This window comes from Perca fluviatilis, chromosome 17 (genome assembly GCF_010015445.1).
Source record: "Perca fluviatilis chromosome 17, GENO_Pfluv_1.0, whole genome shotgun sequence".
In the NCBI taxonomy this organism is placed as follows: Eukaryota; Metazoa; Chordata; class Actinopteri; order Perciformes; family Percidae; genus Perca; species Perca fluviatilis.
Genome location: NC_053128.1, coordinates 16,700,901 through 16,714,242, shown reverse-complemented (window position 1 = coordinate 16,714,242; position 13,342 = coordinate 16,700,901). Strand labels below are relative to the sequence as shown.

Here is a 13,342-nt window from a genome sequence, read left to right as displayed (position 1 = left end):
TGTAATAAAGACCCATAGTCCCTCAGGCAAATACAGAGATGTGTGTGTCTCTACCCCTTAATAATCTTCTCTTTCTCTATGTCTCTTTTCATTTCTTTTCATCTTTTACAGCACTTTCTACCTCTTAACCAGTCTGTGTCCCCTCTTTTGCACTGCTCTCTATTACTGCTGATCACCCTCTCTCACTCTTCCTGCCTTCTCATTTCTCTTACATGAAACTCGTCCATCTGCGAGAGGTTGTCGGGGTGGATTGGGTCATTTGAGGTAACAATAGGTGAAGAGTCAGAACGGAGAAAAGAGAGAGGGATAGGGAAAGAAAAAAGTGGTGAAACAGTTGTGTTCAGAGGTTGACAAGAGGGAAATACTATGGCACAAAGAGTGCACATGGATCATATGAAAGGGAGTTAAGAGGAAAGACACTCACAGCCATGAATGGATTCCTTATATGTCCTGAAACAGAGACAGAGTGAAAGGACAAAAGACAGGGAAGTACGGAGAGAGAGAAATTATCCTTCCAGGGAGAGTTGTGTCCGTCATCCTAATGGATTTAATGAACTTTCTGTTCCAGACAGTGTTCGAATTATACTGTGGCATTTGGGAGAGCCCACTTTTCGTGCGCTTGCAACTTACAATGACTTACAAAGATACATAACAGCTACAAGTGTATGCACTATACAGGATTTACCCTATTATACTTTATCGACAGGAAATGGATAGGTCAAACAGCAAACAGTCACCCACAAATACTCTATAAACAAAGCATCAGGCTGTCTTTGAGATTTCACATGAACAATTGTTAAAGTTACTCAGGCTACCGAAGAATACCCCAATTCCTCCTTTCAATTAGGCCTAAGCGACGCACCCCAAGCTTCCATCCTTAACCGTTTTGTCAGCAGTGTGTTAGCATTTGAACAAAGTGCTGTTTGTCCACAGTGTGTGCAGACTGTAGTTACAGTATTGCCTGAGGCCTTTTGGAGGAGCAACACTTAGGTTTTAGTTTGTGATCTCACTGCAGGGGAAATGGTCTCTAACATGTTCTGTTTGAGCTGCAATCTTACTCTGCAAACGAAAGTGTATTGGGAGATGCACCTGAGGCCTATACTAAGAATCAAGATCAACATGACCTGGATTGATTTCAGTTACCCGGCTTCACCTAACCAAAAAAACCCATATTTTAAATAAGAAGAATAGGGATGCACCGAACCCAGGGTTCGGGTTTGGATTCAGCCGAACATTGGGCTTTTTGAAGGGGTTCGGTTTTGGCCAAATTTTTGTCCACCGAACCGAATGCTTACACTGCACATGCCCAACACGCAATGCCGACCTGTCCAGCGGCTGCAAGGATCCCACACAACACACTACATCGGAATGGAAGAAAGTGAGACGTGCAGTGCCGTCTTGGTTCTGGCATTGGAAGCCTGTGTCTTTATTTTAAAGCCAAACCTGAGTCTAGACGATATCAGAAACCCTCGGTTACACATTTAACTAATTTAGAGGCTGTGGACGTTGTTTACTTCATTAATGTGTTTACTGTGTTAATGGACTGAGGATGGGAGGAGGATTCGGTTCAGTTCGGTTTCGGGTTCGGGTTCGGGTTCGGCAAATTCTTAACCGGAGGATTAGGTATTCAGCAAACCACAAAAATCTGGGTTTCCTGCACATGGTCTAGTAGTGTGAACAGGCCCATGAGTTTTGGAATAAAACATCAATAATATCTGATGTGATAGGATGTTGAATTCCTACTGACCCGATTGTTTTGTTACTTAATTACGACTCTAAATTACACCTGCTTGGGAGACAGAAGAAAATTTGGCTAGCCGTCTCAACTGCAACGAAGAAAATTATAGCTCAACACAATATATATATATATATATATATATATATATAAAGAATAAATCATTCAAGTTGGGGTCAAGCTGGTTTTGAGCTTGAGGCAAAAATATAAAGGACAACACACAAGTCCGTAACTCTACATTTTCTTGCTTCCAGTCACGTACATCAACCAGGTTACATTTTATCTTGAGATGATCTGAAACAACTGTTACATTTAGGAAAACTAATAGTTTCACGTTTCTTTCCTCGCATCTACGGCCATATTGACTACTAATACTTCATCACAGCCACCTACTAAGCTACACATTGTGACTGATAAATATTTTTTAACAGTAACGATAATATATATATTCCTCTGAATTTGCAAAACAAAGGCTTGATATAGTGTTACTTGAGTTTGGCTCCAAATTAACCAAGCATTGTGTCTTTAATCGAATCATTCCATCCAAACTGATGTAAAGTGAAATCAAACTCTGACACAGCAAAGTAGCTATTGATATTCTTTAATGAGCTTATTCATCTTTAATGATATGAGTTTCTCCCTGGGTTTATCCATAGACTGTATAATACAGTCTATGGGTTTAACCAAGTGCGCCCCTTGTGGACAAAATAAAACACCAGCACATTGCAACATAAGAAACGGCACATGCATAGCCTTAATCATTACAAGCCACTACCAAAAATGCATTCATAACTATTCAGTACAATTGCAAGAAAGGCAAAAAAAAAAAAATCTGTATAGGCCTTAATCGCCTCACAGTGATTGCTAACATCAAAGCAACATTTATTTTGTTATTTATTATTGATGCTCATGACAAGAATAGCATGTATCTTTATTAAAGTAAATTATGTTTAAATCGCCATCATGCATGAATGAATGAATGATATTTTTGCAATTTTACACATAATAATTCACGATGATCACATTACACAAAACGTCAAAATGGCACACTGTTAGTATAATATGGTTCCAGACAGAAGGACAGTTTGTTTTTACACCTTGGCTGAACCTTGGGCAGAGGACAGGTGTAATATTTTAATTATCTTCATAGAGTTGGCTGTCACATATGTATATAGCTTGGGTGATGAACTGCTGAAAATGTAAGTTGGAAGCTTAATGAATCCTCTCTAAATGCTGCACCAGCCTCTGGTTTCCAGTGTACTGTTAGAGCATAGTGATCTAGATGGTGAAGTCGTTATATTCAGTGTAGATTTGTGGTAGACTGTATACTGTAGCTTAGAGCTCTTATAGAATTAGTTTTCGGTATAATGAAAATGTCCAGCTACATCCATCTACTAAAAATCCTTCTTGGAAGTCAAAAGGAAGTTCATCCAACATTTGTCCCCCATGTCTATTCTCTCTATAGCCCATAAAGCGCCATCTCTCAGGCTGCAGACTCCGGGCTGCATTCACCCACTGGGTCTGCAGGCACCTCTGAATTCAAAGCGCATTTGACTCGTCTCCGCGCAGCCCCGGACGTCGCTCTGCAGGATTTAACAAATATAACCTACGGAAATCCAGCAGCCACCGTGCATCAAATATACAGCTGTAGCCTATATTCCCTGGAACCAGCCAGCGGCAAACACTTTATAACCAGAGAGCGACTGACCGGCTTGCTTTTCGCCAAACATGGGGCGCCGAGAGAGAAACCCACTGGAGGAAGAGAGGAGATAGATTAATTGATAGATAGAGAGGATAGAAAGGGAAGGGGGGGGGGACGCGTCGATTGGCCGCGGAACCCGGAGCAGCACCACAACAATATCTGACCTCGACCTCCTCGGACGGTGGGAAACTGATTGTTGAAATGGAGATGTCGAGATTTTGTATCATCCCGTCTCCTCCTCCAACACACATGCTGCTGAGGCTGATGATATTTGCGTAGGAGTGTGTTATTTTGCGCGCAGCATTGGTAAAGCAGTCTCTACTGTTCAAACAACTCCAGACAAGCGGTGGATGGGTTAATTTGGACTCAAGTCGAGCTCCATCTCTACTTCGATAGCTGGCACTTTTTTTTCTTTTTTGCTATTGGTCTCATTATTCAGTGACTGAGGTCGAAACAAAATACAACCAGCAGAGGTCGATACCTGAGGTCCAAGGAGCCACCACTACCTTAGATGTGACCCTGAGAATTTCTCTTATCTCTGAAGGTAAGAGTGTTCACTTTACTGTAAGAAACAAGGTTTTCTCTTCTGCTCTATTTCACTCATGCTTATATTTTTACATTGGTTTTACGGATACATCTGCTTGTTGAGTCATGCATGCAATTGAGAAGTTAGCTGTTCTGCTTGTTAGAAAAATAGTTTCTCGTTTCAGCACCATGGACAGCACCACACTTGTTTTACAGCAGAATGTGAGGGTTTTCTTATGATTTCACCCAGAACATGTATTATTCATTATAGTCCATCTATAAAAGAAGCTGAAGTTAAATCATTATAGAGTAGTGGATATATAACAGATATAGATATACAAACAGAGAGATAGATAGAGAGGGTAAAGGCGAGGGAGAGGTTCAGTGCTTTGTATGACAGGCTTGCTGGCTGGCCAGGTTTGCCACATGCTAACAAACAGCATGGCTTGTGAGCTACAGCTACTGTCACCAACTGTTCGCTCCAGATACTTTTAGGCAGGGTGGAAATGCATCTCAAGCAGCATTAAAGCCGCGTAACACAAAAACATTCTACTGAATGCGGTTAAAATGACACACACAAAAAGAAAATTCAGGCAAGGGAACATACTGGGTGTTTTGGAAAGACTGTGGTAGATTAAGTGATGACTAACCAGCTAAAATGTGAACCCACAAGTGTAGTTGGGAAGATTAAATTGCAGCTTCTACAGTACTTAGTCCTGATAGAAATTAATATTTGCTGTCTCTAAAAACAGCACAGGGGTGGAACACATGGGTAAAATAATTTGCTCAAACCACCTGATGATAACTCCTGACTTCTGTAGTACATGTTTCTTAAGAGTATTGGGAGTAGTTATAACATAAAGCGTCCTTCTCTGTTGCAGAGGTTTTCTTTTGGCATTATAGTAAACGGATGGACCTTAAGAGTCTTGGAAAAAATTGCTGAGATGTCTTTTACTAACTATTTCATACTGCCCAGTACATAGTAATATTGTAGCGGACAAAATCTGTGATGCAGTTTTCCATACATTATTAGGAGTTAAATATTTGTTAATGTCTTAAATTAATCAAATTTAATCTATGTCATTGCTATCACTGTTATCTCTCTACAGTGATGACTACAAGTCCCATTTCCCCAACAGAAACTTAGAAGCCTACAGTACACGCCCCCTTTTGGTCCAGCCCTGTCACTACGCTGGTGATCCCCAGTGGGTGAGCGACACGGAGACGTTGACTCTGTGGAACGACGACGCTGTAAGCACCGATTGGAGGGGTTCCCACAAGACCCTGAAAAGGGCTGTGCCAGCACCCGACATGCTGTCAGCCTCCTACAGAGATGAACTTTAGAGCAGAGCAGACATAGCTGCAGAGAAACTGCAGGTCAGATGCTGAGAAGCGAAAGTTTCTCAGACTTAATTTTTGTAAAGACTGTAAAAAGCGAAAGTTTCTCAGACTTAATTTTTGTAAAGACTGTAAAACAATGGGTGTTTTAATACCTGTACAGATGTCAATCCATCTTTTAGACTTTTATTTTCTTTTATTCAGACATTTTTAATGTGATGAGTATATACTGTTTGTATGGCTGATGTCAACAGCATTTTTGTTTCAATGTATGATTGTGATGATTTATCATATATGGTCTCTACTTTTGATAAACATACTTAAAAAATAAACAAGTAATTTTGGGAAATATTTGTGTTAAATCAATGCAGCATGTTGAGATGTTGGCAGTGTAGTCTAACTTTGGTTCACCTGATTTTCAGCATTCGTCCAGTTTTTTGAGTGCTGCTACTTTTTGGAGGGAAACTAGCTACTTTCCTGTGCTACATTTTGTGTTAAAAGATGACTCCAGACGCGTAGCAGAAGTCTGTAAAAGCCATATTAAAACACAGCCTTTAATAACCTTTCTGTAGCATCACTGGGATGCTTAATGTTTTGACACTTTGTCAGCAAAGGGTTGCAATGCAAGTAACTGATGTTTTAATTCTGATGTCCCTCATGGATTTAAATTACGACGATCAAGTTATTACTCTAAACTTATATTACATTCGTCAGTCTTCATAAGCATTTATGATGATCTGATTTCATGTATTTGTTTTCTATCTGTGATTAGGAGTGTTGCTTTTCCTTCATATGTCCTAATTTATGTGTTGACTCTTCCTTGATGTGGTTGATGGATGAGTTACAAGACATGATGTAAAGCAAGCAATCAAAGTGCAATGGCTTTTCTGCCAAAGTCTGTCTCTCTCTCCCTCTCTCTCTCTCTCTCTCTCTCTCTCTCTCTCTCTTTCTCTTTTTTGTTGACTCAAAAATTGACAATTGGAAACACAACAAGGGGTGACTCCTTTTGCATAGTAATTGCTTCTTTCATAAACTTTCATAATAATGACAATCAGAATAATCCTTATTTCACTGTCTCAATTTCTGTCAATTCATTAAAAAATATTTCAGTAGTTCACAGGATACTGTAAAACTCAGGGGCATACAAACTAATCAAAGTGAATCAATACGTGCTGTGCATCAAATGTTATGCTATGTTACTGTAACTGTATACTGTGACTTTATTACTACTCAATCAGTGGATTAAAATAGGTAGCAGTATGTCTGCTCTTGACAAAGAGAAAAAAGTCAAACCAAATCCTGTGTATCTATATGCATACCACAGCTGTGTACACATGCAGTATAGGCTTGCTGTTTGCACATGCCATGCTGCACACAGTTACTACTTCAGAAATCTGGTTATTCAACCCCATTAATAAGTTTAATTGTCTATAGAGACAAAGCGCATTGCGTCATACTCCCTGAAAGCCACGCCCACCGGAGGGGAAAACAACTCCATGGACTTGGAGGTGTGAAGGTGCCTTCACATCAATTTAGTCTGCTAGCAAATAACAGAAAAATGCATAAAAGCTGCTGTGTGCTGATGTCAGGATCCCACAGTCTCCCCATTCTTCCTAATAATTCCTCACGTCTGTATCCACCGTTGTCTTCATAAAAGCTCAGTTTTTCGGTTTGGCAGCTTATAAAAACTTAAGTTATGGAGTTTTTACATTGCTAGTATTGAATATCACCACACAGCAGCTTTTAGGCATTTTTCAGTTGTTTGCTAACAGACGGAAATGACAAGGAGCCACCTTCACGCAATACAATTAAATGGAGAGCGGGGAGTTCTTTTCCCCTCCGACGTGGGTGGGACTTAAATGCACTCTGTCTCTATGGTAAAGCTCTCCTCCAATCTCAACCACGCATTGGCCCACTGAATTCTGCATAAACGTAGCCGACCAATCAGGATGTGCCTGACCTAACATACCTTTGCCGCGTGATAGAGAGACAGATAAGAGTGCAACTGGCTGCAGCTGCTAACAATCTCGGTGTGTTTGGCGTTATGGACCGCAGCATCGACCAAATTAATAATCTGATTCAGGGTCTTGCAGCCACGATGTGTGATGTCTTCATTATCATAGCAGGGCACATTACTGTGCTGTGTCCTTTCGTGAACGCTAAACTCTGCAGGATGTTTGTTAGAAAACACATCTCATTTGAGTAACATAACTAACTATGTTGTGGCTGTCGCTTCCGTGTAGAGTGACGCGCACAACTGTCCCTCTGCTTGAACTGTGAGAGATCTGGTTGCATTATTCTCCAACAGGAAATAATAAAACTACTGGCTTAACTCAGAGTGGAGGGGCTCCCTAACAGGTCTCCTCACAAGAGAGAGGGATTAATCACGGTAACATGATGTCAGCTGCTGCATCTTTTACAAATGTCCTTTCCATGTTGCACCCCTATGGGCCAGTCTTCTTTTTATGGAGAGACTGGCTGCGGAGAGGGCCGAGAAAAGATATCCCAGCTTTTTAGCTTCCGCCCCGCAGCTGCCCGTTTGTCCCTTTATTAACAGTTTTGCGGTGAGTGGCGGAGCAACTGTGTGTTAACAGAATGGATGGACAGGTCACTGAGACTGGGCTATCGCTTCAGTTCCAGGACCTGTTACGGAAGCAGGAAGTGTCTGTCTTCCCAACAGAGTCCGTGTCTCCTCTCCACAATGGGGACTGCCATTGGTGCTCGAGGCCTTGGTGAGTGATCCCCTTGAGCCTCTGGAGCGCTCCTCTCTTAAGGCGTTTTCATTCAAGGCAGGTTTGCTGCTTGCACTGACCTCAGCTAAGAGGGTGTGTGACTGACCTCCCTGTCGGTGCACCCTGGTTGTTTGTTGCTCTGCGGTAACCGCAGCGCGGCTACTCTCAGACTGAATCCCTTCTTTGTTCCCAAGAATTTGAGGAGTTTATCAGTTAGATGGTTTTGTTGTCAGGGAGGCAAAATTGCATCTGCTTTGCCCAGCTCATGCGTTGGCATGTTATGTGGAACGCATGGCCCCCATCAGATGCCCTGAACAGCTGTTTGCGTGCTTTGGAGATTGTGTGCAAAAAGCACCTTGTGGGATGGCTTTGTCAGTGCATCTCTTCCAGCCTACAGGCAGGCTGGAAGAGACCTTCCCACTGTGGTCCACACACACTCCACATGCGATGTGGCAGTGTCTGCGGCCTTGTTCGGTAAGGTGAGCATCGGGAACTCATGTACGCAACGTCGTGGTCTACGCCCTGTTCGTTAATTCGGTTCTATCTCTTGTACACGTCAGGCTCCTTTTCAGGGTCTGTGCTCACTGGAACGACCCAGGCCTGGTGAAAATTGATGGGTGTGTCTCGGGTGTCTTTTGCCTGTACTTTGACCCCTGCAAGGTTAGGCCATGTTTCTACCCAGTACAGTTGGGTGCCAAACTTGGTACGTTTTAGTGTACCGACTGAATTACGTCAGTACTACCGAGGACATATCCACTTTTACTGGTGACAGGCTGGAGGTTGTAAGGCAAGGCAAGGTAACTTTATTTCTATAGCACATTTCAGGAACAAGGCAATTCAAAGTGCTTCACATAAAAAATTAAAGAGCCAATGAAAAGATTGAAAAACAGTCATGAAAATAAAACAATATAGAACTACAAGAATAAAAGTTACAGTGTAGTGTAAGAAGTGAATAATTATTTGACTTATTAGGTTGTAGGGACGGGTTTAGGAGGAGGGTAGAGGGAGCTGTTTATTTTGTGTGGTGGGTAAAATCTTCTAAATGAATAACAAAATGTCCTAAATAAATAGGATTAATAGGTTTGGAATAATTTTTACATTTGAAATAATGTTTTGTTATTACAAATGGAAAGTACAGAAACAAATTGCAGGTACGGGTATTGGTACCGGTAAAAATGTGAACAGCACCTAACCTTACTATCCAGTTCAGTTGCTTACTACCTGGGTAAGCAGGGGCCCCCTTACTTCTTTGTCGTGGCGGCCTGGAGTTATCAGAAGTAGGTGGGCTGCGGTGACTACTGTACCCTTAGAGTCCAGTAGAGGTCAGAGCTTCTGTGAGATAGAACGCTGGTTATGATATTGTAACCATAGTTCTATAAGCACAGACAGAGCCCTCTATCTAGGGGCCCTGTTGCTCCTATGCCACTCGCTGAAGAAGGTGTAGGATAGCAGACTGTGCCATGTGCTGCCTTATGGTGTCTCCACATATTCAGGTAGGCATGTCCTGATTGGCCGGCTACGTTTATGCAAAGTTCAATGGGCGAATGTGTGCTCGGGATTGGAGGAGAGAATTACCCATAGAGTCCAGTAGAGGGCTTCCTTTAAATGTAACCTAAAATTCTAAAGAACTGTCTAAATGTCTTTACCTGAAAATCAACATGCTTTTGAATCACTGTAAATATCAATAGAAAGGGAGAGGGGAACTATCTAAAAAGAATCTGAGAGCAATACATAAGAGTGGAGCGAGAGTGATAGATAATGACATAGAAAGGAACAAATGTTTGCACAGCACAAACGACAATAACAGAGCGAGATACCAATAGCGGGGAAGGAGAGGGGGAGTACAAAGGCACAGAGGAGGGATGATAAGATGAGTGGAAGCACGAGCATAAGGGTTCACATGCTCACACATCACTGTAGTTATCTTGGGTGACATTTATCATTTCCACCTCGCCTTGTTGGTTGTCTCTGCATCGTCTTGGGAAAACTCCATCGTCCCCCTACCACCCTCCTCTGTCTATCTCTCTACCCCTGCTCCCATCCATCCATCCATCCATCCATCCATCCATCCATCCATCCATCTCTCCATCTCTCCATCCATCCCGCCATTCAAACATCCACCCAGGCTTAGCCCGGAGTGACCATGTCTGCAGATGAGTGAAGTGGTGAGAGATTGGAGGAGAGAGGGCACGCTGTGAGATATGGAGGGATGAAGGAAGGATTGCAAGGACACACTGATCGCATTGCTGCATGTTGATGTTGTGCTCGCAACACATGCAAGAGTGTGTATACGCACTGTTACGGCCTCGTCTTTTGAGTAGCTGTTTGTTGATATGATATGACGTCAGTTTAACGTCTTTTTGAGAAGTGAAATGATAGGGAAATACTGACATGTGACATGAGGGGGGCATGTAAATACACCTTTTTAAAACAACCTGAACGAACACAATGAGGAAACGCTGGGGCTGGCTAAGCCCAGTGTGAGACGAAGTTGGAGCAGCTCACGAGGAAGCTGTTTGCTGTCGTCGACTGCAAGAGGGTACTGGGGCCAACAGCTGTTTTCCGACCGTGACACCATGCAGCTTTGGTTAAGTCAAGCTTGACACCGCACAACCCCTTTAGAATTAGGGGACGTAGGGACAAGGAGACAGGGGGATTAGTGTTACTGTCTGAGTTAACCTTTAGCAGCAGTGTTTTGTTGTTTAACGAGCCCGGTTGGCTTAGCCACCCATAACAGCACACACAACACACGCAGAGGATGTTTGCAAATTAGCAGCAACACAACACAAGAAGGGGGTTGCTAAAAGGGAGCAGCTTATTGTCCCAGCAGGTTTGGGACCATATTGATACAAAATTGAATTTGACTGAAAAGTCAGTGTTTTTTTGTTGGTAGGGTTAGAAAAAGAAAAACACAATGCTGCAGCCGTTGGGTGCAGTTGATGAGGTCAGACTGCTCAGGGGCAGCTGTGAGCAAGGGTCAAATGATGGAACAAAGGTCCAAACAGTACTCTCTACTGTCATGACTCTATGGTCATATGACATATAAAGACTGTTGCAGAGGAAAAAACTCTGCTCTTCTCCAAATAATGAGACATATTCAGATTCCAGACAGACTATCGGGGAGCGAGAAGGGGAGAGAGATTCTGTTTTTTGTTCAGATTTCCCTCTCTCATTTCCCAACTAGTACGCCTATGCAACGGACCCAGAAATCTATGACAAACAGTATTTGTTCTACAACTAACAATCATTTTCATTCATCATTTCAATTTCTTTCTTTTTTTTATAATCCCTGAAACAAAGGTAAACATTACATTTATAAAATATCAGAAGTCCAGTGTGACATCTTTTGTCACACTGGACTTTAATTGTTTAGCAGTGGTTGGACGTGAATGTGATTATGAGATGCTGTTCGTAACAATATCTGCGTTATCCTTTCTCTTTTTCTGTGTGTTTTTATCAGGCATGATGCTGGGAGGTGGTTGTGGTAGAGAGCTGGCTCACTGGATCATGCATGGTCGCCCTGAAAAGGATATGTATGGTTACGACATCAGGTACATCACAGTAATACTGTAATATAACATACAGAGGTGAAACACAAAAGTATTTGAGCGGTGAATTTGATCACAGGAAGTTTCAAAGGTATAGTGCTGCCGCTCTAAAAAGCAGAACACGGTTTTGAGTTTCCGTTTGGCATTTAATCAAAGGGCAGCAGGAACCAGAATAATAAAGTTGTAATTAAGTCTGAATGATTGTGACTTTTAATGAGCATTAATCTTTTGAATTCCTCTCCCTGCTGTCTCAGGCGTTTCCATAACTCGCTGACAGACAACACACGTTGGATCAGAGAGAGGAGCCATGAGTCGTATGCACGCTGTTGCACTAAATTTAGGGAGGTCATGGAGGAAGTAAGCATTTTCGCTTTTATTTCAAAATGTTTGTGTAATGGCAGCCATAACATTAATGAGAAGGTGCTGAGGAGGAGAAGAATGAAGAGAAAGAGAGACAAATTGGCTGTTTTGGCCTTAATTGCGGGGTTCACTACAGAGGTCTGTGTGACCGGATGACCGATTTGTACGTCAGGACCGCTATAGGCCTCCACCAGAGTTTCCTCTGACTTCGCCCTGCCCAGGCATAGTTCACCATCTTTCGGGTCCTATCACACGCGCTCACGCTCCACCTCCCCAATAGTGTGGGCGAGACGGGCCGGTGGTGCGCCCGACCCCGAGGGACCGGGATCCCACCTCAGCCGGCGCGTGCCAGCACTCACTTTCATTGCGCCACGGGGGGGACCCTCTGACTCGCAAGACGGGTCGGGTAGTTGCCGACATCGCTGCAGACCACTGACGCCTTTTACGTGAGCCGATCCCCGCCCTGGCGACGCAACGCGGTTGGGGCGCACTGAGGACAGTACGCCCCGGTTGACAGCCGCACCGGGAGCAGGGGGCCCCGCCCCTCCCCGCGGAGAGAGAAGGCGCAGCGAGGGTTATTGACGTAAAAGTCGCATAAAATCCACCTTGGTTGTTCACACTGCGGCCGCATTGAAAAAAAATCTGATCTGGGTCTGATTCAGGACCACATATGGAAGTGGCCTGCATCTGATTTGAAAAAATCAGATCTGGGCTAGATTTGATTCGGATTTGAGCCACTTTTGCCTGCAGTCTGAACGTAGCCTATAGTCACAGGAACATCTCCACTGCCATGCAACCTGACCAGTCATCTTTGATCACTTCCTATATTTAGGTTGTATGACTCACTTCTTCCGCTTCGTTTTCTGTTTTTTGTCATGCATCCACCCACGGCCTTCACTAGTATGTCTCTCATCTGGTATTCTCTCTTTTTTACAACCTCCCCCAACACAATTTCCTCTTCTATTTATACTATTCATACTTAATGTCTGTTTCTCCCTCTCTTTCTTCCTGTAGTTTCCACGGACTTTGTTCTTGTTCCAGTCTGTATTTTGTGTGAGAGAAAAAGAGGTGCTGCTGTTTATTTATCTCTGCTGACCTCTGTAACAGCAGCATCTGATTGGATAATTGAGACAATAATGTGGCGAAATCATTATATAAACTGTGCTGCTGAAACCCCAGTCTGGGAAGGCATCAACATCTATGTGTGCATGAATGTGTGGAGTAGATATATAATTGAGTTCACTTCAGTTGCTGATGCTACAAATCAAATAGGAATATAGAACAATGTGTGCTTTCATGTCTGTCATTGAATATTTTGCCAAGCTTGTCTTGAAGTACTGGTGATACTCTGACATCATCTCTCTCAGTACTTACAGTGTGTTTATCTCCCTGTCTCCCTCTC

The 13,342-nt window shown here is 42.9% G+C and overlaps 1 long non-coding RNA gene across 1 annotated transcript; it reads left to right on the top strand.

Annotated features, from left to right (window-relative positions):
* Positions 1-3,248: 3,248 nt before the first annotated feature.
* LOC120544946 lies at positions 3,249-6,362 on the top strand. Its single transcript, XR_005636607.1, has 2 exons — positions 3,249-3,981; positions 5,072-6,362. It is a non-coding gene; the product is annotated as an uncharacterized LOC120544946 (long non-coding RNA).
* The last annotated feature ends 6,980 nt before the right edge of the window (positions 6,363-13,342 follow it).